Below are 27,122 nucleotides of genomic sequence, written 5' to 3'. Positions count from 1 at the left end.
CAAGAATGTAAGCAATTTCTTTTGGAGAAAAACTGACCTCCCCCCGCCAAAAAAAGTCATAATAGATGGTGGAACTAAGTATTTTAATTTCTTCTGGAAGTTAAATAGATTAAAACTTGGCCCAACCATTTAAGGGTACTTCTAACTTTTAAAACATTTTACAAGAAAAAAAATCAGTTCCAAATACTTATTCACCACAATTTATTTTTCAGAGTATTGTGATATTTCCTTTCTTTCCTATAAAAGTAAATACTGCAAAAGAAAAAACCTTTTATAAACAAAACATAGCTTATCTCAACTTTCTAATTCATAACAACATGTGCATTTTCAGAGGTATAAATTGTCAGTCATGACAAAACTATCATTTTCTAATAGAGGGGAAAAGGTCAACATCATCGCTATAACAATCCCTTCCATAGTATAGTGTGTATGATGTACTTGGATTTGAGAGTCAAACAGATCTTGGCTTCTTCCCTGGTTTCTCCTTCTTGCTGTGTGGAACAAGAAGTGTCTTAGTTGTCTCTCAGTCTCAGGTTTATCATTTATAAAATGGCAATAATAGCATCTATCTCTCAAGGTTGCTGTGAGGTTTAAATAAACCCTTGTAGAACATACTGCCTGGTACAGGGCAAGTAAGCACTTAATACCTATAGCAATTGTTATTACAAGTGTAGTACTTTATACTTTGCACTTTACAAAGTCCTTTCGCGTACAGCCTCTCTTTTGTGATAATTAGCTCCTGGATGACAGCACAAATTTTATTACAGAACTATATGAGGGTATTTAATAAACATGATTGCTACTAGATTTGTCAGATGAAAAAGCAGCAGATTAGTGGTGGCCTGAAGCTTTTGGTAGCCACCCTGACATCCAGTCTTGGCCATTTATGCCTTTAATCTTTTCGGTGATCAGCAAGTGTTAAATTCATTTTAAAAAGTACTCTGTGGCCTCCAACCTTAAGAAGATGAAAAATGGTTTGGGGAGCAGTTAAAAGCCCCAGATTTTACCTGAAGGTTGAGAATTTTTTTTCTATCTTGGTCTAGATGAAGTTAGGTTCTTGCCTGAAGGAAACAGGGTAATACTGGTAATAGCCTCAGAATGACCTATGAGAACACTCTACTTTAGAAGTTGTTTCCAGAGGCAGATAACAATTGTTGCCATTCTCTCCCACCAAAACATGCTGGTAATAGTGATGGCCAATTTGCATACTCAGCAAAGATAGTGATGGCCAATTTGCATACTCAGCAAAGATGTCTGAGTTGCAACTGAACTACTTGACAAATTTCAATTTTTTTCCTGGGGATGAAAAATTGTTCTAAGAGCCTTCTGAGAAAAGGAGACATATGCAGAACCCCTATTATTCCATTCTAATTTATGCACATTGTTATTTATGAATAGGGCTTCCTTTTAATAAGGTGTTTAATTTAAAACAGAACTTGTGACTCTAAAAACTCCCAAAAGCATAAACTTGAAACATACACCATTTAGGGGGATTAAAAAAGTCTTTCAATCACAAGGCTATCATTGATTGTACAGCATCTGAAAGAATTTTTTATTGTTTTACAGGATAATTAAGAAAACATTATGGAAAATGGCTCCCACTGCTAAATAAAATCTAATTTCTGTTTTCAGAATTACAATTTTTGTTGTAAAAAGTTCTACCTCAATGAATGTATTTTTAATTTTTGAATAAGATAAGTTAGAAGAGGTCTTTGATTTGCTTGTTTAACAAGAAAACTTATTTGGAAAACAGAAAAGTAAAAATATTTCTTAGTTTCTCATTCCTTTGAGGTGATTTCCAAATCTGAAGGCATGACATGACAAAAATAAATGGAAAGAGACATTAAATAATTAAGTCATAGGAAAGAAAGCACTTAAATGGAGTCATCAGTAAATTACTATAACCCCAAGATTCTTAATCTTGAGGAAAAAAATGCATGCAAATAACGCTTTAAAGGATTTATTAATTTTCTCTCCTAAACTAAAAGTGTTTTATGCAGTCATTCTGAGGTAATATTAGAGGTATTAGCAAAAAGGAACTAGTTTATTTTATACTTCATGGGGGGAAAAAATCTTTACATTTTAGAATAGCATTCTGTGATTATTTTTAATGGGAAAATAAAATATAGGTGACTTTCTCAAGAATCAATATTCTCTTTACTCCATTCGTGGTGTTTTGCCGGCTGATTAATTTGCAGAGGTTGGGTTTGACTGCTGCTGAAGTAGAAAGCATTATAGATTCTCTGTTATTCTTCAATCCACTTGGCTGAGGTCTATGGTTCTATCTCTATGTATTTATCTACCTTTCTACATGGTGCTTAGTACTGTAGCTCTGGGCCTCTCCTAAACATATTGTGAAAATCTATTGTGCTGAATTCTCAAGCCTCTTGCTGTGAATAGGTAACTACTCTTCTTCTCCCACCCTACTCCCCACCCCCACCTCCTAGGAGAGCTGTTCTGTTAGGTAAAGGTAAGTGAGCCAGACAGAAACAGGCATTTAGAAGACAGCTTTGTGTGTATATGAAGGATGTAGCCAGCTAATTTTTGAAAGCAAAAACAGGACGCATCAAAGGTCATAAATTTTATATAATTCATATAACAATTAAAGAAATAATGACTGAGAGGAAACTTGCTCAAAAACTGTGTGGTATTCTTAAAAGGTTGAATAGAAGAGCTCAGAATTTCCAATCTTTCATGCCCATGGTGTACTGTCTTGGTTATGGTTGTTGGCATTCAAGCAATTCTATGTAAATATTTTTTCAGTTTTTAATGAACAGTAATTAAAATATTTATATCATCAAAATTCTCTAAACTCTCTTTTCAAAAGTTTGAGATAGAAAAATGCCGAAAAGGGTGATGTTTTCTGTCCAGTCTAGCTAGAAATGTTTTTGATACATCACTTCTTTAATCAAACATTTTTCTGTATTTTAAATATTTCAATATTTAATTAATGAGATTATTGTAAGTTCTTTGACTTTTAAATGTAGGTATATTTGAAGTTGCATAAATGTGTGCTTGAAAAAACTGGTTAAAGTTTGTACAGCTCTAAAGTTTGTTTAAATAAAAACTAGGTCAAGTATTATCAGTTAAAAGCCTTTCAATGTACTTGAACCATTTTTTAGTCACATGATGTTAACTTATTCTACAGCTTGTTAGATTGTCAAAACCATGTTAAAAATACAAACTGTTTAAAAGGATGCCCTTTAGAAAGATAACTCATTAATAAGCTAAATATATTCCTAATGCAGAAAAAAGTGCTTTAATAATAATGGTGATCTATAAATAACAAAAAATTGAAAAATTCTTTAATTGGTAGTTGTGGAAAATATTATTTAATTCATTATAGTTTCTGAGAAATAAATATAACATTAAATACTTTAATGTAGTCTATGTATAAAATAATCTGAATTCTTTCCCAGAATGAAATTCAGAATCATATTGGTGAATAAAAACCATTATTGCTACTGCAAACAGCTACTTAAGAAATCTGCTCCCAATTAACCTTAAGACAAGTGAGAAACCATCTTCTAAGAACAGACACATTTATTTCTGTAAATATGTAAATTCCTCAGCATTTCTACAATGTTGAAATAAACCGTTTGCAATCTATATTTATAAATTAGAGTTGGGAGCAATTTCTTTATCCTTTACAAACAGCCTTGACTGCCTACTCTGAGTTCAAAACTGCCTTAAATTGTGTCATTTTTTTTTTTTTTTTTGTATACAAAAGGCATTCTAAAATTGTATTATGCATTTATTGTGCTGGAAGAATGACCCTTGCCATGCTTTGTTTACTGAATGTCAAATTTTCATTTGTATTACAGCTGTGTACCATAGCAGTTTCGGTTTTGTATGAAGGGTAACTAATGCACAAAACAGTCAAACCACAGAGCAGTAATTAGTCTGGAAAAGATCAAAGTGTGCTCTTCTAAATCCAGCCAATTTGCTCTGGGTGTGCAAAACCAATAGTCTTTCTTTTGCTAAGGTCTCTTATTAATTTTTGCTTTCGTTTGTTGCAGAGCAGCTGCTTTACTGTCAATCCAACATCCTGCTTTAAAAAAATCCATTTTGATGCCACAAATGCAATTTCAATGGGTTTAGGAATAATAACCAGATTTTTTTCACCCCACTTCTAGGAGATAGAAACTTGAAAGTTTTCAGCATCTGTAAAGTGAAAGAAAGCAACATAAGGCATAGCACTATTTGGATTTATTGCTCTAGAAAAAGCTGATGAAGAGCGAACTGTAGATATTTCTGCTTTTAATGCTTTTAACCAGCTCTATCCTTATCACTATGTGTCTATTGCTCTCTTCTTCATTTGAGTTCTTTTTCCCTTAGGGTCACATTGTGGTTTTTCATAGAAAATGAATGATCCAAATTATTAATTAAATTCAGTCCAGCAGAAAAAAACCCTTACACTAATAGTTTATACATCTCAAAATGAAACAGTAAAATAGATAGTATCACTGGGTATTTTCCTGATGTAATTATTATTATTTTTACGTGAGTACGGAAATGGCAGTTGAAGATGATAAACTTTATCCCAGCAGGTAAGTGAATAAAACTTGTGAAGGAGAAAAGAGTACAATATCATAACTTAAAAAGTGAAATATAATCTTGGAGAATAAATTTTAAGTGTAGTGTATATGTTTCTCTCTCCCCCTCTCCATTTTTGTCATTTTTCCTCTCGATAGTCTCTTTGGCAAAAAATAAAGAGAGAAATAAACTGGCTACTTCATTGGTTCCTAGTAATATGGCAGCTTTTCTGTAATTTTTACCTTGAGGCCTGCTCAAATATTTATATACACATATATATTTATATTTCCTAGTAAACTTCTTATCCAAGCAATGAATATTAACATGCATTAGCTGAGTAAGTATATTTTTATGTCTCTAGTGTTGCAACAATTTTCCTGGCTTTACAACAAACCATTTAAATTTGATTCTGAGATAGAGTCCACTCCAAACATGTGCCAAATATTTGTTTTAGTGTCAATATAACTAACCAGACACTAAAATACAGCCAAGCAAAACAAAAAGTGTAATGATACACAGAATTAGCATAATGAAAAGAAGCACATGAAAGTAATTTACAATAATTGATTCATAAACAAATATGTAATGTCCACAAAATGATGAAATAGGTTTGTTCTGAAAATGTTTTCAATTGAACAGGAATTTACTGCTTTTGAAAAGTAACAGAATGATTACATGGAAAAGTTAGGGTATATCTTTCTTCATGCAACAGGTAACAAATCAGGCACTAACTCCCGATTTTACTCTGAACTAATCATGTCATACTAAATGAACTTGAGCTTCAGAATCCTTCATCCTTTTAAGTTATTTGATGTCTTATTAACATCATTTGTTACCTCTAGAGCCTTTATGATGCATTCCATTCTTTCTTACTCTTCATTATTTGAGGGGCTAACTCTGACGATGATAGTGTGATGGGAATAAAGCTACTAGAGATGAAATATATTTAACCTACATTTACAGCTGCTATTAGATAAAGTCTTGAGGTTCAAATAAAATCTCACTGATTACCTTTCTCCACCATCATATAGGACTTAATCTGAATCTCTCTATAAGACAACTTGAAACATGGCATTTAGCAAATAAAATGGCCTCAGGGAATGTGTGCACAATCTCATTTAGAAAATTCTGAAAATGTTTGGACTGAGATTTTCAAAAATGGTATCACGAAGAATGAGAGATTCTAGAAAATTCAATAATTTCTCCTTCCCTCCAAAAAGAAGAGAAACCAGTTTGCAAACTATAGATTGGTGGTATCACTATCAATTTAGGCTAAATTATTGAAGGGAGGTTCGGGAATTCTTGCAGAAGTAATTGTCTCTGGCCAATGCAGTAAGGCAAGAAAAAGATATAAAAAATGTAAGGACTGGAAGGGAAGAGACGACAAAAAACTTAAGACAACCAACAGACTATTAAAACTAATGAAAGAATTCAGTAAGTTTGCTAGATAGAAGTCCAATACTTACAATGGCAAAAATATCAGCAGAATTATTCTATACTTGCACTAATCAATTTAAAAAAATATAATGAAAAATCTTACGCCTTTCATTGCAGTGACAAAACTTGAAGTACATAGAAAGTGACTTAACAAAATGTAGAAAATACTCACAGAAAAATATTAGAATTCTATTAAAAGAGACAAAGAAACTTTTGTCTAATATGCTCTCAGCTTTTAGAGAAGAGTTTGAATCATGGAAAGCACTGAAGCAATATTCATTGAATGGATGAATGAATCTGAATAAATGGAGAGATATGCCAGTCTCATAGATGGGAAAGTTAACATTGTAGAGCCCTCAATTCTTTGTTTGTTTGCTTTCCAATGCAGTTTCAATACGGTGGGGGAGGAGGTAAGGAGAATAAATGGGATTGGAAATGTGGTATAAGGGAGAATAACAACAACAAAATGTAAACATGAAATAAAATAGTGGCCATGTACATGCTGATGATGATAGGGTGCCATGAGCCAATAAATTCAGTAAGAGAACCCTGTGAGGCAAAAAGAAATAGCACAAAAATTTCAATTAATAGAAGCTAGCAAGTGATGAAATAAAGGTGAAAGCTATGGCTGATGTACTTGATAGAGAGCGTCATCCAAAGAGAGCTCGACAAACTGATGAATGGGTTGACTTCAGCAAGATGAAATGAGATAAACACAAGGAGAAAGTCTAGTTCCTAGGTCCAAAAATCCAATGGCAAAAAATGCAGTATAAAGAAAAATACCTTAACAATAACATCACATGTGAAAAAGATTTAAGAGTTTAGTTAATTTTAGACTCAGCGTGGATTAACAGGATGATGTAACTGACCCTTCTCCCTTCCCAAAATAAAGAAAAGTAATCAATTTTTAGGGTGTGTTAATAAAATATAATCATATAAACTAACAATTCTCAAGTCTGTATTTGTAAGCCCAGCCTTCTGACATTAATACTTAACTCTCATAAGCATCTCAGATTTAGCACGTATCTTAGCTTTTTCTTCTAAGTCCACTGGTCTCCTGGTATTTTCTGTCTGGAAGCTCTTGACTTGGTGAGTACACCCCTACCAATGAAATTACTTATACTCCAGTCCAGAGAGTCAAGTCATCCTTATTTCAGGTCTTTCCCTGACCCTCACATGCAGTTGGTTTTCCAAGTCTACTCACTTTAGCCACTGTTCATCTCTCTCTCCATTGCTATTGTGTTGATTTAGGCCTAATTATCTCTACTCCACTGTCAAATAGTTTCCTAACTTGTCTGTCTCCAAATGTCCATGACTATCTACACTATTTCTAGAGTATGTATTTGAAAACACAAATCTGATCATGTTATTTCTCAGTTCTGAACCCTTTGATAGGTTTTCTTTCAGTTTTCCCATTGTCTAGGTGCCCTATTCATAAGAATATTTGGAGCATGCGTACCCAATATAAATATACAAAAAATATATATAATATAAATAAATATTTATTTATTTCATACATGGTAAAACATATACAAAACAGAAATTTAAAAAGGATGAGATGCAATAAAAACGAATTCATTCAAAATATCATTTATTAATAGAACAAATACAAATAGCTAATCTATTCTATAATGTGTTTAATATGCTTCATTATTTTTCAAAAACTTGGCTTAACATTTTTTTGATATAGTGATTCAAAATTCAGTTAATTTTGATCCTTGCTTTTGAATGCTACAGTGGCTAGACATAGGATACCTCAAAAACAAACAGAAATGCATCATTGGCTATAACTAAAACAACTTTTATTTTTCAGTCTCATCCATCAATTATTCAAATCTTTTTTTCCCTGAAATTTGGCAATGCATTTCTATCTCCATAATTTTAATTAATTGTTTTTGTGAACTAGTTAAAAAGCATTACATTTCAATATTTTTTAACCAAAAAAAATCCACATTGAAACCCTTTATTTACAAAATTTTACAACGAGTCAAAAAATTTTATTTTCGTGCTTTTAAGTGTGCAGATATGAAGACAACACTTTCACATTGTTTTTGGTAATGACATTGCATAGTAATGGAAACATTGCCGTTTCAAATATGCTCTGTACACACATGCTTCCTTTGAAAAGTAGTTGCTTTCTGACTCATTGTTAAACTCTCACCTTTATTCTAAAAAGACAGAGTAAGTCCGTTTGTTTGTTGTTTATTAAACACAAATTTTTAAGAGCAGTTTTAGGTTTACAACAAAATTGAGAGAAAGGTACAAAGGTTTCCCATATATACCCCTCCCCCACATACCTCCTTTATTATCAACATCACTTACCAGAGTAGTAAGCTATTTACCAAAAATGAACCTACATTGACACATTATAGTCACTCAAAGTCCGTAGTTGACCTTAGGGTTCACTCTTGATCTTATACATTCTATGGGTTTAGACAAATGTATAATTATACATATCCATCATTATAATATCTTACAGAGTATTTTTACTGCCCTAAAAATCCTCTTTGTTCTGCCTATTCATCTCTCCACCAACCCCCTTCCCTGGCAACCACTGATCTCTTTATTATTTCCATAGTTTTGCTTTTTTCCAGAATGTCATATAGTTGGAACCATACAGTAAATAGTCTTTTTAGATTGACTTCTTTCACTTAGCGATATGCATTTACTTCATGTCTTTTCATGGCTTGATAGCTCATTTCTTTTTAGTGCTGAATAATATTCCATTGTCTAGATGTACCATGGTTGATTTATCCATTTACCTACTGAAGGACATCTTGGTTGCTTCTAAATTTTGGCAATTATGGATAAAGCTGATATAAATATCCTTGTACAGATTTTTGTGTGGACATAAGTTTTCAATTCCTTCGATTAAATACAAAGGATCATGATTGCTGGATCTGATAGTAAGAGTATATTTAATTTTTAAAAAAATCACTAAACTGTCTTCCAAAGTTACTGTAACATTTTGCATTCCCACCAGCAATAAATAAGAGTTCCCGTCACTCCACATACTCACCAGCATATGGTGTTGTTCCAGATTTTGGCCATTCTAATAGCTATGTATTAATGTCCCATTGCTGTTTTAATTTACATTTCCTTGATGACATATTATGGAGAGCATCTTTCCAAATGTTTATTTGTCTTGTATAGGTCTTTTTTTGTGAGATGTGTGTTCCGATCTTTTGCCTATTTTTCAATCAAGTTGTTTTCTTCTTGTTTAGTTTTAAGAATTCTTTCATATTTTGGATAACAGTTCTTTATCAGATGGTGTATTTTGCAAATATTTTCTTCAGTTAGTGGCTTGTCTTCTAATTATTTTGATATTGTCTTTTGCAGAGCAGAAGTTTTAACTTTTAATGAAGTCCTGCTTATCGATTATTTTTTTTCATGTATCATGTCTTTGGTAGTGTATCTAATAAGTAATACCAGGAGGTATTACTAGGAGTTTTATAGTTTTACATTTTACATTTAGGGCTATGATCCATTTTGAGTTAATTTTTGTGCAAGGTCTATGTCTAGATTAATTTTTTTGCATGTAGATGTTCAGTTCCAGAACCATTTGTTGAAAAGACTATTTTACTCCATTGTGTTACCTTTGCTCCTATGTCAAAGATCAGTTGACTATATTTATAAAGGTCTCTTTCTCGGTTCTATATTCTGTTCATTGATCTATTTGTTTATTCTTTTGTCAATACCACACTGTCTTGATTACTATAACTTTATAGTAAGTCTTGAAGTCAGGTATCATTAGTTCTTCAACTTTGTTCCTCTCTCTCAATATTGTGTTGGCTATTCTATTTTTTTTTTTTTTGCCTTCCCATAAAAACTTTAAAATTAGTTTGTTAGTATCCATAAAATAACTTACTGGGATTTTGGTGTTCATTTATTTAAAAAAAAATCTGCTAGGTAGTATGCTAATGGCAATCTATTTGCATCATAGAAAAGGTAAGCAAATTTTGGACATTTGTTTATTTGTAAAAGAAAAATATGTAACTTTTTAAAATATACAAGTTCTTTGCTGAAAAATAACAAATCTCTATGTAATACCTCAGACTTTCATATTTTTTTACCTCATTGAAAGGTGATTTTAAAATATAAAGGTATGGACTACATTTTAAAGACTTTGTTTTTATGAAATTAATACCATCAACAAAACGTTCATCTAAACGTTCACCATTTTGCACCCTAATTTGCCTAGATGATGTAGGTAATGATTTTACTATGGTGCTAAATTTGTCACCTTATCCTAGGACTTCTTTATCCTCTCTTTTCTTTTACTCAGGTTTGTATTCATACACAGTAGTTTTTTTTTGTTTAACATAGTGGCTTAAAACATATCAATACTAATGAGAATATTCACTCTCCATTACATTTTACTTTATTAGCTCCCGAAAAAGTTGTTTTTCGATTTCCAAACACAAAGAAAAGCCTGCAGATAATTTGTGGACCATTTAATTCAGAGCCCCTGATTTTTGTGAAATGAAAAGATTAATGTGGCTGACCTTTAACCTGTGGCTGGGTACAGCAAGGGGAAACTCTCTACACAGGGACCTTTGCTGCATTTTGTGGCATTTTGCATCCTCTTTCTCTTGGGGGAGAGTGCCTGCACTAATCTTTTCTTCTGCTGCCACTGGCTCCCAGATTGGGTGATGCCCCCACCTGTGGACACCTGAAAAGACACGCTGGCCTCTAGGTGCTCAGCAAAGCTACATCGGGGATTATGTATTTGAGGCAGTCTTCAGCCCACCACGTGCCAGCTTGTATCATGCCCTGCGCTGGTGTAATCACATCAAGTCTTAGGAAAAGGCCAGCCTGACAGAGGTGAAAGAAGCTTTGAACAAGTATGGCCCTGCTAATGTGGAAGACACCACAGGAAATGGAACTACACATAGTAAAGACTAGGGGTCTCCAACCCGTGGGCCGCAGACCGGTACCAGTCCCTGGCCTTTTAGGAACTGGGCCACACAGCAGGAAATGAGTGGCGGGCCAGCCAGTGAAGCTTCATCTGTATTTGCAACGCTCCCCAGCCCTAGCTTCACTGCCTTAGCTCTACCTCAGATGGTCAGGTATTAGATTCTTATGGGAGCATCAGTCCCTGTTGCCAAAAGGTTGGGGACTACTGGAAAGATGATGACGACATTGATCTCTTTGGATTTGATGAGAATGAAAGTGAAGCAGCAAAGAGGCAAAGAGAAGAATACCTTGCACAGTATGAGTCAAAGAAAGCCAAAAAAGATCTGCACTTGTTGCCAAGTCTCCCACTTGATTAGATGTGAAACCTTGGAATGATGAGACAGATATGGCCAAATCAGGCGAGTGCTTCAGAAATACTCAAGCAGAAGGCTTGGTCTGGGGCTCTTCCAAACTAGTTCCAGTGGAGTAAAGAACTAAAAAACTTCAAATACAGTGTGTAAAGATGATAAAGTTGAAACAGATATGCTGAAGGAGCGGATCACTGCTTTTGTGGACTGTGTGCAGTACATGGATGTGGCTGCTTTCTACAAGAGCTAAAATCCATTATGGATCATTGCACTTAAAGCTTTGAAAGACAAAAAGAAAGTTGTTTTTTCATGCATTTCATTATTGACACAGAGTCTAACAAATATCAAGAACAGAAACATATTAGAAACATCTACAGTTTTATCCGACTGTTTAGCAAAATAAGGGGTGGCAGAAGTGAGAAAAGGAGGAAGGAACTGATCCGATAAAGGAGTTGTTACCAAGTAAGTTCCCACTGTGAGCAACTGGGACTCAGTCCTGCTGGAGAGCTTGGAAGATAGTGCAGAATTTTTCTAATTTGTTCTACTTGAGGAGCAGTAAATATTCTCCATCTCTCACCTGTCATCGGCAAGACATCAATCAATCCTGGCCTGCCTATTTGGGTTTCTAGAGCCCTCAGGTGGAGGGATACAGCTGTTGCAGCAAGATGCAGTGTGCTGGCGCAAGGACAACCTATGCAGAAGGTGTGTGTACTGGATCACTGCATCATCTGCTAAAGTCGTTATGCAGGCCTTCGGAATGCTTTCGGCCATGTTTTCTGAGACAGGAAAAACAAATATTTTTAACCAAAGTTAGTACTTTTAAGTAAAAACCCTGCAAAAGAGGCTTTTATCAAATTTGGTAAAATATTATAAGTTCTTCATATTCTAGATGTATCTTAAATAGTCTTATATACATATATAAATGATTTGAATGTATTGTTACTATTTTTACCTGACAAAGAGAAATTATGCAATTATACAAGGAGTAGAAGGATCAGCTCTGCCTTTGTTTTAGCTCTTATTGTGCTTACCCTATTGATATTATTGTCAGTTTAGGGTCTCTTTGAAGAGATCTTTTTTTTCAGTCACTCGTTTATTTTATGAGGGTTATTTACTTAAAAGTAGAAAATATAATCCATATTATCACTTAACTAGGCACCTTAAAGTACAATGTATTTAATAAAAATAAAATGAATAACAGAGTGATGGCCAGTGAATAACAGGATGGTCCAACCCGCCACTTGGTATAATTCCCATTTTTCTTTCAGGATGCTTTGCTAGTTGTGTATGACATGTTATAGTTTCACATTTGAATCTGTTGAGGATGCCAGTGTCAGTTCAAATGAAATATTAGTAAAGCTTAACATTTTCCAAATTCTTAGGTAAAAATTAAATAAAGTAGAAGTTCTCATATTTTTACTCTGGTAGATCCTCTTGTACATCCCCTGTGGTTTCTGGACCCTAGTTTGGAGACCACTAGACTACAGGACAAAGTTCGGATGCTTTAGCATGGCATACACAGTCTTCCACCATGTGGCACTTGCCTGCTTCTCCAACCTAAACTCTTGCTTGTCATGCTTCATACCCTGCTTTTCAGTTATAGTGAACTTTTTGGAGTTCCCTGAATTTATCATGTTGAATCGTATGTCAGAGATTTGCTTATACTGTTGCTTCTTCCCAGAATTCTCTTTCTCTTTGGACTACCTGGTAATATCTCCCCTCTGAAACTTTTCCTGGGCCTTTCCCATTCCTCAGGGAGCATATGTATTCTCAGCCTTAGCCCTTAGCCCTTTCATTGAACATATTTGCTAACAGTCTTGGCTCCTCTTGTAGATAGATTATTGTCTCCCTGAAATCAAAGATGTTATCTAATTTATCTTTGTATCTCTAGCATATAGCTCAAAACAGGCACTTAATCATGATTTTTGAATTAACAATAGAGGTGATAGTTCTATTGTATACTGTATCAGTCAGCCAGCATAGAGGATTGTGTTTAGCTCTGGCTGCCTCTTGAAGAAGGACTTGGAAAACTGATGTGTACTTAGAGGAAAAGAATTCCAAACAATGTCATGAGAGCAGTTCTATCCTGGGCCCAATGTACAGAATAGCAGGGAAGAGGGATTTGGTTTTAATATAAGGAAGAATTATCTAACAATTAGAGCAGCTTGGACATAGGATGAACGGCTTTTGGGAATGGCGAGTTTCTTGCCACTGGAGGTACTGAAATAAAGCCTGAATGTATAACCTCCTTGAAATGGCTAAATGAGGGCTTAAAGCATCTGGAGTAATCATGATGAGTGGAGAAGAATTTAGATAATCTTTGGATTGTAAACAATCAAGCCAAGATTTGAAATCATTTGGTAGGTCTAGTGATTGGTCTAAACCTTAATAGATAATGCTTAATAGATAATTTGAAGTAAACAATTTCTCTGTAATTCAGAGTCTCTGGATCTAGATAAGACACAATAGTAATGCTACTTTACCTTCTGAGTCAGGTTAAGTAAGTCTTTCAGCAAGTAATGATACTGTTATTTTTCTTTGTGAGTATAACTGTGGACATCTAACTTGCTTCCTCTTTTCATCTTAGAAGAAGGCCACCTTCATCCTGCCTGACCATGGATTTAAAATTTATAGCCTGAGAGTCTATAGCAAAGTGATAGTATCTCTTGGGATTTGGAACAGAAACAGTTGTCTTAATCTTCTATATATTTAGGGCTGCCTGAGACAGAATTTTAAAGTATTGAATCAATTAAACTTAATTCGGGAAATGAATAGTAAGCATATATCATAGATATATATAACATTGCAGACACTATAAAATAATCTAATTATAACACCCTTAAAGGGCATGAATCTTATAACATAGAAACTGAGGCTCAGTGAAGTAAAAGGGACTTGCCTAAATGCAGTATGATGGTCTAGTTCAACTAATTGGTTTCAGAACTAGACCATAATCCACATCTAATTTCACTTCTGTGGATTTCTGCATTTTACCATGCTGCCGCAAAATAGAAGATGTGGTTCCTACCTCGAAGACTTTTGCACCCTGATAAAGAGATAAGATATATCTACAAAACAATTAGAGAATAACGAAAGTAAAATCAAGTGCAATATGTGTTATACAGTTAAGGAGTAGTTTGGAAAGTCAACAAGGTAAGAAATCACAGGCTAGAGGATGTGGAAATTTTTATTAAGAGCAACTTTGAAAATAGCTCTGAAAGATAATTAGGCTTACAGAATTTTTCTTTGGGTCCCAAAGTGCATGTTGCCTTTGTCCACACTTACCAGTGCCTTTCCTTCTCTTTTATTTCTTTTTAGTTTAGTTTTACTACTCTATATCATACTGGCCAATAGGATGTAAGCATCTAATTGCAGCAAATTCTTATACATTCCAAGTGACCCCCACAAAAACAGGTTGCCATGGTAATCAAACAAAAAGGAACTAGAAAACAGAAGCAAAGTATTTACTTAATGTCTAATAGGCTCTCTGCACGATTTTCATTAGACCTGTTGCTGGCTTTCTTTTAGGTTTGGGTGACAGTCACTGCTGATTTTTTAAGATATTAAAGACTGAAACTTTATCAAGTCTTTTTACGTAGAAAATTATACTGAGCAGTGAAGTCATAGCTATTGATTTTTTTAAAGATCTAAGTATTATTTAGAAATATTGATTTATTACAAAGATTTAACCCAGGAACTTCCAACTCTTGCTAGTGAAATTTAGGAGAAAAAAAGGTCATTTGATGATGGTAAAAGGTCATTTAAGAATATTACAAGAATGGGAGGAAACAGGAAATAATTTTGTTAAAGGCTATGCTATTTATTTTTGCCATGTCGATAAAAATGTAGACTGACCAGGTGGCATAGAGACTTCACTGTAAATTATTTTCTGTATAAAATCTTTAATTAATAGACTACATAATTTATACAATCTGTGTCCTAGCTAGTTTTAATCCTTTGGAGAAGATTTTGATGGTGAAACAGAGAGCCATTTAGGCTCATGAAACATGTCTAACATTTTCTGCATTGGGGAATAGACCCACTCCCTTCATCCCTACTATTGTCTTGGTACCTCTTTGAAGTGCAAAAACATTAGAACTTCAAAGGCCATCCAGGAAGATGGCATCTGCAGCTGATGGCAAACTCTGGAGGTGTAGACAGATAAGCAGCATGTCACTAGGTGGTAGGTTAGCTAGGGATCTTGGCACAATTGAGTTTTCTTTAAAAAAAAAAAAAGCCAATTAAAATCTGTGTACAATAAATTGCTTCATCTGGCACTTGCTTTTAAAAATCACAGTCTATGTGTATCTGGCAAAAAAGTGATTCTGCAATATAAATGTCATTTGTAGGGTTAGAAAAAACTGCACGCTTGTTTGGAAGCTTAAAAAGCAGGAGGGAAAAAAGTTATTTCATAAAGAAGTAGATTTTCCATGGAATGTTGCTACTCTGCGATATAGATCCACTCGTGTGTGTACCTGGAATTAGCTGTATTAAACTAAAATACATTCTTTGAGCCTTTCTATGCTAATTCTTTTAATCTAGCAGCTGAGTGTGACATTCTTGGAGCGAAATTTTTCTTCAATGAAGGGATTTGACTTTTAGGAGTAGAATCAACATAATGCCAAGCTAATCCTGCTCTAGGGTCACAAGGAAGAAAGTTTAAAAAATACAATACAATTTTTCTATGTAAAGAACACTTGTTTGTAATAATGACAACAATAATAACAAAATACATAGGAGAATGTTCATTATGTATGTTTGTATTAATGCCTCAGATGTGATCTATGCTATTTTTCTCCTTTGCCATGAATATCTAATCTCTCTACCTTGCGAATTGGGCTTTTTATGTGAAGGATGGTAATACAGCCTTCACCAGGATCATCAACATATTGCTACCATTGTAGCCACAGAGGAAGAATTAGAGTCAATGTGATGGCTAATTCCTATTTGGACTGTTTCTATGTTGCAAACTCCTAAATCAGTCATTCTTTGGAAAGGAGGTGATAGGTTTGAGTGAATTTTTAGTTAGGACACAATAAGAACAAATGTCATTGAGTTTCAGCCTAAAGGTTAACGGAGGCAGATTTTGCTCTGAGAAGGGTTAGGAGATATATTCCCATGCAAAAGTCCATGAATATGATATCTAGTACATGCACAGAAAAGAGCAGGGTTTAAGAGCCTGAAGGCAATATCTAAAGAAGCTTGTAAAGAGTTCTTTACTGAAGTTAGGGAGATTGGTAATTTTGTCTTCTTCTATCTCTAGTGAAAATGTAGGCTGTTGATTAAAAAAAAAAAAAATGATTTCTGCTAAATTCTTTCTGATTTGTCCCACAGCAGCATTTAAGTGCTTGGTTTTCTAACTTATGAAATGATTGATACTGACTTTTCCTCACTTAAGTAATATTCATTCGTTGTTCCATTTCTGTCCAGTGAGCAAAATACTAGTGATTTTTCCTGGGTGTAGTCTTAATTAATAGTCTTAATTATTTGAAACATTTATTTAAAGTCTTCAATAAGTGGCCTAAGGATAATTTTAAAAACTACTCCCTTGTCCCAAACAATAACAAACTCGACAGCATCCTTTCCTTGATTGCATAAAGGAGCTAGTAGACCGACCTCAGCTGCTTTCCATTTTTTTTTTTTTTTTCATTTGTCTGGTGAGCCTTGTCAATAATCCCTTAAGTATCTGAAGGAATCCCTCCCTTTCTTTGGCTTCCTCTCTCCCACAGGCCCATTATCTCCATTAGCCTGCCTTAGAGAAAGAAGAGACATCAGTGACATGGTCTAACTTCTCTGAAGTCAAGGATGCCTTCAAAAGCAAAGTTTAGGTGGCTGGGGGAGGGGAACAGAGCAGGAGACAACAGGGAGGAAGGAAGGAATTGTAAACAAAAGGATAGCTGGAGATTGAATCTTTCTTTTTGAGCATTCTGTGGAGCCTCTTTAGAGGCAGCAAAGAAAGTAAAATCCAGAGGCATCTTTTAAAAATGCTGTTTAAGGTTCTGACTTTTTCAGGTGATCTGCCTAGGAAATAAAGATGAGAGGAATAATGCAAGCCAGGAGGCCATGTACAAACCCAATCCAATTTTCACTTACTTTTGTTATTTTTTAAAAGGGATGATAACATTCTCTATTTGGCAATTATACCAGAGGAACCAAACTGGGAAAGCTATAGCATCACATGATTGCAGTTTCCTGGACCAAGGTCTAAATATCCTTGAATGCTACCCCAGTTGGAGTGCAGGCTCTATAGACATCAGTCCTGACAAGAAGCTATAGATTAAAAAATTTTTTTTTTCACTTTACACCTTAAATAGCTTTGGGTGAAGTATGATTAAGAAGGAGGAAAATTATGGGGAGAGAAGACAGGAATTTTTTTCTTGATTGACTAATTTGGATTTCATTTTTTAAAATTAGCAAGTTGTTTCTTTTACTAACATGTAATGCAAATATTTTGTTTTCTTAGGGACTTGAGGACAAAATTCTACTTCTGAGGACTAGAAGATTGAGGATGAATTAACTTTACTATTTAAAGAAATGACTCTTTTTCTGAGTATAAAAATAATCCATGTCCATTATATATATATATAAAAGATTAGGGAACAATAATGAAAACACCATGAGGAAAGGTGTTTGTTTCATTCAGTCATAGTCTCAGTGCCTAGAACAGTGCTGGGTACAGGTATCGACATGTTTAGATCTCAAAATATCCAATACTGAGTGAAAAGAGCAAGTTACGGCCATGTGATATATCACTTGCAAAGATGTAAAAACTCAAAACAATACTATATTTTGTAGTAAAAGTATAAACACATCATTGGGAAGGCTGCACACTGAATTCATCAGAGAGCCCTCCCCCTCCTCCCCTTGGGAAGGAGGGGAAGGGGCCTGGGAAATGAACAAGATGGGCTTCCAGTTTATCTGTAATGTTTCTTCTTGGGTTAAAAAACTTGACATGATAACAAAATGTTAACATTTATTAAACTTGGGTGGAAAGTACAAAATAATTAGGGGAAAGAAATACATTCTACATTACATAAAAATCATGACAATTTGCAAAATCTCCTTTATGCTTTACAATTAATCTTGCCTGAGAAAATAGTAGAAAGAACTGACTAGAGTCAGGAAATGAGGGACAGTGGGGAAGAAATCTTCTTTTATGTGGCTGAAAAGGAAAAAGAAAAAAGATTTTTAGGCTAGCCACAAATGCTAAGAGATCTGTCATCTTTCCCTCAGGCTTAGGAACCACTGACCTTGACTCTTAGTCACCGTAAATCCTTCATATGTGTGAGCACCAGAGTTGTGTGAGAGTCACTTTGGGGATGAAGTGCTAAAAGAAGACTCTTCTAGGACAGCTGTTCAGCACCAGCTGCTGTTCGGCCACCAGACATGAAGCCCCTGAAAAGTCCCTGTGCAGGGACTGGACAGACAATATAGGATCCAGAGAATTCCCTCCACAAAAACCATCCCTCTTCAGACTAGATCAAAACGGTTCTGGGGGCCTACTCTATATTTGGGAGCTTCTCAACTTTAGCACTCTGGAATATTTAAAAATCATTTCTATGTAGGTTGAGAACCATTTATTATGTGTTTATGCACCTTGTGCTTTGGATTCTGTCCCCTAACAAAATTACAGTCTTTTAAAAATAGCTGAGATGATGCGAAGTCCTACAATTTTTTGTGTGTGTTATTTTTGATGTAGGAGTGGAAAAGTGGTTTTGAGGGAACTGAAGAACTAAAGTAGTTTTCGTACATGCTGACTTGTGATGGGCAACCAAGAAGAACGTTGGGTGCTCCTGGAAGGTCAAAGTTGTCATGAGTATGAGCTATCTCTGCAGACTGTTACCAGGATTTCAGGGTTAGAAATCCGGGAGGAGGAGGTATTAGTTCATGTCGATGTCGAGTTTAGTGATAATTTTGGATTATTATTCCAGGTTAATTTGTGGAACTACTGTATACTTGTGAATAATTAAAAACAAAACAAAACAAAAAACAAAAACAAACAAAAACAGAGGTCTTAAAGTAAATTTAAAAGTAATTATGAAAATCCTGACTTATTGGTTCTTTTTATGTTTCTTCTCAGATATATCTATTTAGAAGGAAAAAAATTGGGAGCTGCTTGATTCTTTTCTTTTTCCTTTCATTTACTCTGATTTTTGGAGGGGGTACAGGGTGGCTGCAGAATTCATAACTGCATAATTTACTTGGAATTCAAGATCTTTTCTTAAGAGAATTAGCAACATGGTGCCGTAATGTGACATTCGTTTTGCACATTCAAAATATTCCTTTGCTGAACTAAAGTGTCCTTTTAATGTTTTGGGGGTGATCTCTGAGACGATGCTTTATCTGCATCTGTACATCTATGATAAAAATAAAAGAGCTTTAAGAAAGTTTCTCTGGAGGTTTAAACCTCAGAATAATTGGAAATAAACCATGCTCATTTCCTCTCCCATCCCGAAATGTCTTTGAGCTTGCGCCAGAACCAGAAAGAGAAGGAGGCATATCTGCACATTTATCTGGACGCTGGAAGCTGGAGAGAAGATTGAATTGCCAGTGAACTTTGCACTGTGATTTCGTATTGAAGTGGCTGCATCTGTGCCACCTGTTGATGGCATGATTGGAGCATTAGTCCTGGCTCAGCCTCTGCACCATTGATAACTCTGCTTAACATCACCCCAGGGGAGGCTTTATTGGAAGCCCAGTCACTTTGCCTCGGCAATGGTGTACATTGGCGCCCCATTCAACCCTTTTTTCTGACATTAGCACATTTGAATGGGCCACCAGTGAAGCCATTCAGTGAGAACATGCAACCGGGGTTTCTGGGTGGCCTAGGGCTGAGCTGAGAATTCGTTAATGGACTGAGAGACTTAGCCTATTGAGGTACATGGACTCAGTGACCAAAGAAAAGTGAGACAAAGATGTCCCTCACAGGAACATGTAGGTCAGAAGTGGACAAAAGCAGACATGGGCCAGTCAAAGCTATTTGATTACTGAGCTGAAAAGGGAACACGGAGCCCTGTGGGGGAGCAGTGCAACTGATTTGACGGAAATCTCAAAAATGCCCGCACATTCTGAGAGCAAGGCATTTACCAGAATTGCAGGTGGTGTGTGAAGTTATTTTAAAAATGTTTTTCCCTTCCACTTGTCTTTGTGGTCATTTCCTATTTGTCAGTACTTAGAAAAAGCCCCAAATAACTAGAATGAAAAGAAAGGGTCACAAAATTGAACTGGAAAAAGTGTGCTTAAAAGTGAAAGGTGATCACGGGCAACATTCCCCAAACCGCTGGCGCTCTGGGTTATTTTCAAGCTCTTAAGGGAACAGAAAATGTGCTCTGGGAACCAGAACTTTTGCATGTTTAGGATTATAACTTTAATACCTGCGTGTAATTCAAATACAGGTATTTGAAGTTCTGCAAAAAGATGAAGGAGAAGAAGAACAACTGAAAAAGCTTAAGGAATCGATATGGTCAATAATAACATGCCAATTTTGATTAACTCTACACCGTTGCTTCTTGCCGTATAAGTTTTTGTGGGAGAGACACTGGTGCCTTATACTTACATATGTGATCTACGCAAATGTCGAGAGCTCTAATACTCAGATGCGCATGAAATTTGAAAAGAGTTCTGTAACTTTTCAAAATGGCATTTTAATAACTGTATGAACAGTTCATTCCAAACCAAGTTTATTTATTAAAACGATCAAAATTTTTATTTCTTGCGATAGCAATATATTTAAAAATGTTCAGAATTTCGGTTTTATAAGATGTTGAGAACCTGAAAATACCTGTAATCCTGTTCTTCTATAAAAGGAGCAGAGAAGAAAGTGTTTTTTATCCTATCATAAATAATGCAACTAGTTTTATGAGGAACATATTGGATTTAAAAAAAGAGTCACTGAAAGAAAAGGAAGTCACATCTTGACGAGAGTCATATCCACTTATATTGGAACAAAATTTTATGAGGGAGAGGACTTCAGGGCCCATTTAGTCTGTTGTAGTGTCCCTAGCGTGATTGAGGCTCACAGAGGTTTAGCAGATTGCCAAAGACCCAGCTGGTACCAGGACTTAAAAGTAACACTTTTCGTTGTGGAAGTTGTTTTATTAGAAATAAGTAGGAGTAAGTCTTTCTTTGTTAAGGGCTGGAATCCTTGAATTGAGGAGATGCTGTACCTCACGTTGAGTTTACTAAATGTAGATTGATTTACATACTCTATACACCTTATGATACTTCCATTAAATGTTTCCCCAACGTTTTAAAGCCCAAGTAAAAGATAAGAAGAATATCAAAACTTGACTCCTCAAAAAATAAACCTTTGAAACAGTCCAGCTTTGCCTTTTTTAGCGTTTCTAAAATCAATTCCCCTTCTTTCCACCTTCAATGATAAGAAATCTTTAACTTCCTTTTGGTATCTCCAGTCTAGTCTACTTCAAATATTTCCCCCCTTAGGCTATTTCAGAATGGGTAGGTAAAACAATTTTATTCATCTGCGTTGTTCAGAACAACTTGTCTCTAGAAACTCTTCAACTCTAACCTTCAGTTGCTTTTCTAAGGGATCCATAATATGCCATCTCCAAATATGCCACTTTGGCATAAGGATTATTTTGAGCCAAAGGTAATTGAGAAAGACACAGAAAAATTTATCTGCCCTCCCTGTTTCTGGCTAGAAGCAGGGCATAAATTTCCCTTTTTAAGGTGACATAAATTTCCATTTGTAAAGCTGCTCCTCTCTCCTGTACGGCAAAGACAGTACTGGCCGAGTTGAGTCTGCATAATAAACCTTACTAAAAAACCACCTTCCTACAATTTACCACTTACAGGAACCCCAAACCCCTTTTCTTTGTCTAGTCACTACTCCACAATTTATCACTCTTTGTTAAAATGATATATAACTGCCCCCCGCCAACTAGTCTAACCACTTCTTTCATTTTTTTACTTCTTTTCTGTGATTCCTCCGTGCACATGAAATATAAATATCAATGAAATTTGTATGCCTTTTCTCCTGTTAATCTATCTTTTTTTTCTGTTTAATTCATGGGGTCCCTAAGTTCAGAATTTGAGAGGGTAGGAGAAGTTTTTTCCTTTTTGGCACTAGATAATTACAATATTCTCTCTTCTTTTGCTTCAGTCATGCCTATCATATTGCTTTTCCTCCTCTGGTTCTAACTCTTAAGTGCATTGTTCTTCCATGTCATCTTACACAACATGGTTTTTAATCTCATTTGCATTATACTTTTCAGTTAGAAATTTAAAGTCTCAAATACTTTACAGTTAGAAATGTCTTGGCAATAAGTGGAAATGGTCCCACTATAACAACACCTTTGTTATTATTTTTGGAGGGTATGTCTTAGGGTTAGAAGAAATGAGAATTTGTTTATAAAATCTGAAGCCATCTTTTCTATAAGTAGTTAAATCTTTGGGTTTTCTTCTAAGAGGCAGTATTTTTAAATATCTAAATTTTGTTTGAAGATACAGTCAAAGTACAGTTGAGATAAATTAATTGATTATTGTCTGCTGAAATTTCAAAACTTTCTCATATACAAATGAATGGAAATAGGGATTAATTTGGGTTTTCATATCTTTAACTGTTGGGTTTGGATTTGTCACCATGTTACTAATATAATAATAATTTCCATTTAGCCAATGATACTATGTATGAGGAACTGTGTTAAACACGTTCTTACAACAACCTTATGAAGTAAGCACTTTATCATCCCTGTTTGAAAAGTGGGGAAACTTGAGTTTTGAGAGAGGTTAAGTAACTTGCCCATGGTTACCTGGCCATTAAGTGGGTAATTGGATAGATAGGTTTTGGAAGTGGTACAGGCCTGATTCCTTTGAAGAAAGAAGAGCCTCATTAGTAATTATATTTTACCACACACATGAGTGCCCTTTCTCTTTATATTTTATTAACAACACATGGTGCTTTCCCAGCAAAGCAAGGTTTGTAAGGGCCCAGCCAAGGGCAGAGAAAAGGTATGTGAATATGTCAGAACGCTATGGTGGCAACTAATACTCATGGCCATAGGTATCATTGTGGTTGAAGGATTGTAAGAACAGGCATGCTCAGCATTCTCACCAAGGCCTGGATATATTTTTATCAGGAACTCACTCTTCAGTGTTGGCAGCTGGCTAGATGGATGTGCTAAAATGTTCTTATTCTCATATTCTTACTATGCTTGCTGATTCTGACTTCTGCTCCTACATGTTTCCATTTCCTTTGTCATTTAAGTAGTCTACTTTCTGATTTGGTATCTCTGGGACACAAATGAAAATATTACCTAAATTGTGAAAGTCCAAATTACCAAATAATGCAGTATTACAGTTAAGTTTCTGCTGTTTGGATGGTTACTCTGCTATGAAACCTCACCCAAACTTCTTGTTTAGGAAAAAACACACCTTTACAGTTTTTACCAACTGTAGAAAACGCAGCATTGGGTACAATTATCTATTTTGATAAAGTGAAGCACAAATCCGTCACATTTTATGTTAACAACAGATGAGGTTCAGGTCATGCTACACCAAAATATGGCACCTTGGCACATTGAATATTTTAAGCTGAAGGAATTAGAGAAATAACAGGTGCAGGAAGGACTTTCTGATCTTCCCCTGAAGCAGATCATAACACTCCCATGCGAGAAGTGCCCTCAGTATATCTGAAGAAAAGGAGCATCTTTGTCATCTCTGATGACAAAGGGACACAGAGAGGAATTTGAACAAACAGGACTTGCTCAGTTTTCCCAGGTTTACTACACTTACCTTATACCCTTTGTCCCACCAATTTCCCCACAACTTTCTACTCTTTGTCAAACCTGATAAAAAAACGTTTAGGTTTAACCGTTCCTTTGGGTCTTCATTTCCTTCTGAAGTCTTCTGTGTCAAGTAAAACATATTAAATACGTTTGTGTACTTTTCTCTTGTCAATCTGTCTTTGGTTACAGGTGTCCCAGTCAAGAACTTAGAAGGGTAGAAGAAAAAGATATTTTCCTCCCTTATACAACCTACATGAAGGTCTGATGAATTGTCTGAAATCTACTTCTATCCTCTCTCAAGAGATAGGAGGACAGGCAGTGCTCACAAGAGAAAGCTGACATATTAAAATACAAACCCACCTACGATTGATACTGCAGGTTACTCCAAAGCGGGTAGAAAGTTGGTGGCAATGGCTGGTGCCATTTTACTAAGGAGAAACACAGAACAAAACTTTTTACAATCACCCTGGGCATTTTTAAAATGTTAAGGCCCCGATCCCCCTACCCGAGACCAATTGAATAAAAATATCTGGGTGTGGGTTTCAGGCATCAGGTTTTTTAAAAAGCTCCCTAGGCTTTTTCAGTGTGAGGCCAGGGTTGAGAAGCACTGATCTAGCATAGCATACAGATGAAATATTGTCATGTATACCATTGTACAAGGTTCTTTGGGAGATAAAGAAATTAGAGTTAAGACATGGTCCTTGCCTTCAAGAAACTTTTAATTTGGTTGAAAATACTTACCACAAAAATGGTCGCTAATATAATGCTCTCATTGGCAGTAAGTGATGTCATAGTTTTAGTGGAGAGTGCTTACCAGAGAGAGAGTGTAGCATGTAATGGTGACTAAATAGCCTTTATTCTTTACTCTCATACCACCAAGTAATAGTAATAGTTGCCTCCTGTGTGTCAAACGGCTTATACATCTCATTTAATCTTCTCAACTGCTTTATCAGGTATTATTCTCATTTCACTGCAGAAAACTAAAGTTTAGAGATATTATTATTTGTCTAAGGTCTGAGAAACAGGTTTTGAATATAGTTTTGTAGGGAACCAACGTCCATGCTCTCTAATCATTAAGTTGTACCATTTGGTTGTGACAGGTGACTGACTGGTCAGTAGTAGTTTGAATGAGTTGCATGTCATAAATTGTTTAACATTTTAATATAGTTACATTTCTTATTTTTTAAGCTATCTTGAAAAGTTCCAAATCACAGAAAAGTTGAAAGCATAATATACTGAATGCTGTATACATTTTATCTACAGTCATTAACATTTTACTATATCTGTTTTATTTTGCTCTCTATTTACATATGTATACATGCATCTTTCGTTGTTGTTGAACCATTTGAAAGGAATTTACTGACATCATGATAGTTCACCCATGAATACTTCAGTATGCACTGCCTAAGAATTTAGGCAATCTCCTGTGTCACCACTATACTAGTCACACCTAAGAAAATTAACACTAATTTGATTTTGCCATCTGATATACAGACCCCTTTAAAAATTTCTTCTCCTTCCGCCCTCCCTTTCTCCTTACTTTTGAGTTTCACTATGGATTCATGCATTTATTTCTCATTTAATATATTATAACCTAATCCTGTCATTATTTATTTTGATGCTTAAATTGTCTAGGGTGTGGCTAGCTTCAAGCCAGCTCCAATATTCTTTTGACATGACTTTATTAATGTTTAAGCATTTCCTTGCTTTCTTGAACAATAAGATGTTCCCTGATACTTTGTATTTTCCTAATCTCAACCACTTTTGGAATTAGTCATTTCTCCAAGGAAATCTGTGTAATAGCCCGCTGAAATGTGAAAGGGTTAAAGAATAATTAAAACCTGAAACTGGACAAAGGAAGTCTATAACTTAGGCCTAGTTTCTGGAACCCCTAACCACATTCTGTTAATCATGAAACTTGTAACAATGAGCTCATACGCTAACTGCCAATTTTAGCCTGTGTAACCCTGCTTGCTTGCGTGGCATGAAAAATAATCAATTGTATATAAGCTGAAAATTACTGTTTGGCCATCGCCCATGGGAACACTGGCTACTGCCCATGGGAACATAGGCAATCACCCATAGGAACATAACATTCTAACAACAAGCTTTCTGCTTCTGTACTTCCCGCTTGCACACCTGACCAGTGGGTTGACAGGTAGTGAATAGGAGAAAGATGGACCTTTGTGTTTAAGACAGAATGAGGAATGGGATTTGGGGCTTAAAAACCTTGTATCTTGGCAATTCGGGGCTGCTCCTTTGCAAGGACAGCCGCCGGCTAATAAACTGTCTCCTGGTTAAGAGCACTCAAGTTGGGTCTGATTATTCTGGACACAACAATCTGTTTCTTTTTTTTTTTAGGGAGAGATGGTATTTAGATACACTATCTGTGTGGTTATTATTACTAGCTGTGATTACCTTGTGAATCTGTTATTTTAAATACATTTCTCCATATTGTACTATAGAAACTATACCAATAAAGACTTTTTTGAATTAGAGACTAACTCTTCAAGAGTACAATCAAGCATTTAGTAAGCTTTTGAAAAATGGCGTGGAACATAACATGTACCTAATAAATACTGATGAATGAATGAATGAACAAATGAGTGGCCTTGAATTATGGGGTTTGTTTGGTCTGCTGAGTTAGTTAGACCAAGTGAATTTATCCAGGCTGTAGTGAATAGAGGACATTGGGATTAGCTTTTATATTTTATCTACATTTTCAGCCTCTAGCTCTCTCTCCTGTTATTGAGAAAAATCCAGATTCCCATCTCCTGACCCTCTATCAACTCTAATGGTTGTTTCAGGAAGTGATTCTGTGGAGCTTCTAACTTCTCATCTGTGGTTCGCAGTGCATTCCTTTAGATTTCTGCAGGGATGAGATAACTTACCTTGAAAAGAATACTTGAAAAGAAACATTTTTTCCTGGTTTCACAAAACAGCTAGCTAAGGAATATATTTTTTTTCCTCAGATGAAGAGAATCCAGTTAAAATGAAACTAGAAATACAGATTTCAGAGCTCTTGAGACTCTCATATATTTAATATCTATTCTGAAGAACAAGAATTCAGTCACAACCACTCTTTTGAGGATCTATTTACTGTCAAATTGTAATTGGATTTTGATATATAGCAGTTCAC

The 27,122-nt window shown here is 35.3% G+C and overlaps 1 pseudogene; it reads left to right on the top strand.

Moving 5' to 3' along the window:
* The first annotated feature begins 4,515 nt into the window (after nt 1-4,515).
* On the top strand, nt 4,516-11,487 carry LOC102895752 (annotated as a pseudogene).
* The last annotated feature ends 15,635 nt before the right edge of the window (nt 11,488-27,122 follow it).

The sequence above is a fragment of the Pteropus alecto genome, unplaced genomic scaffold, assembly GCF_000325575.1.
Source record: "Pteropus alecto unplaced genomic scaffold, ASM32557v1 scaffold104, whole genome shotgun sequence".
NCBI classification, from domain to species: domain Eukaryota; kingdom Metazoa; phylum Chordata; class Mammalia; order Chiroptera; family Pteropodidae; genus Pteropus; species Pteropus alecto.
This window is presented reverse-complemented; position numbering and strand designations above follow the sequence as displayed.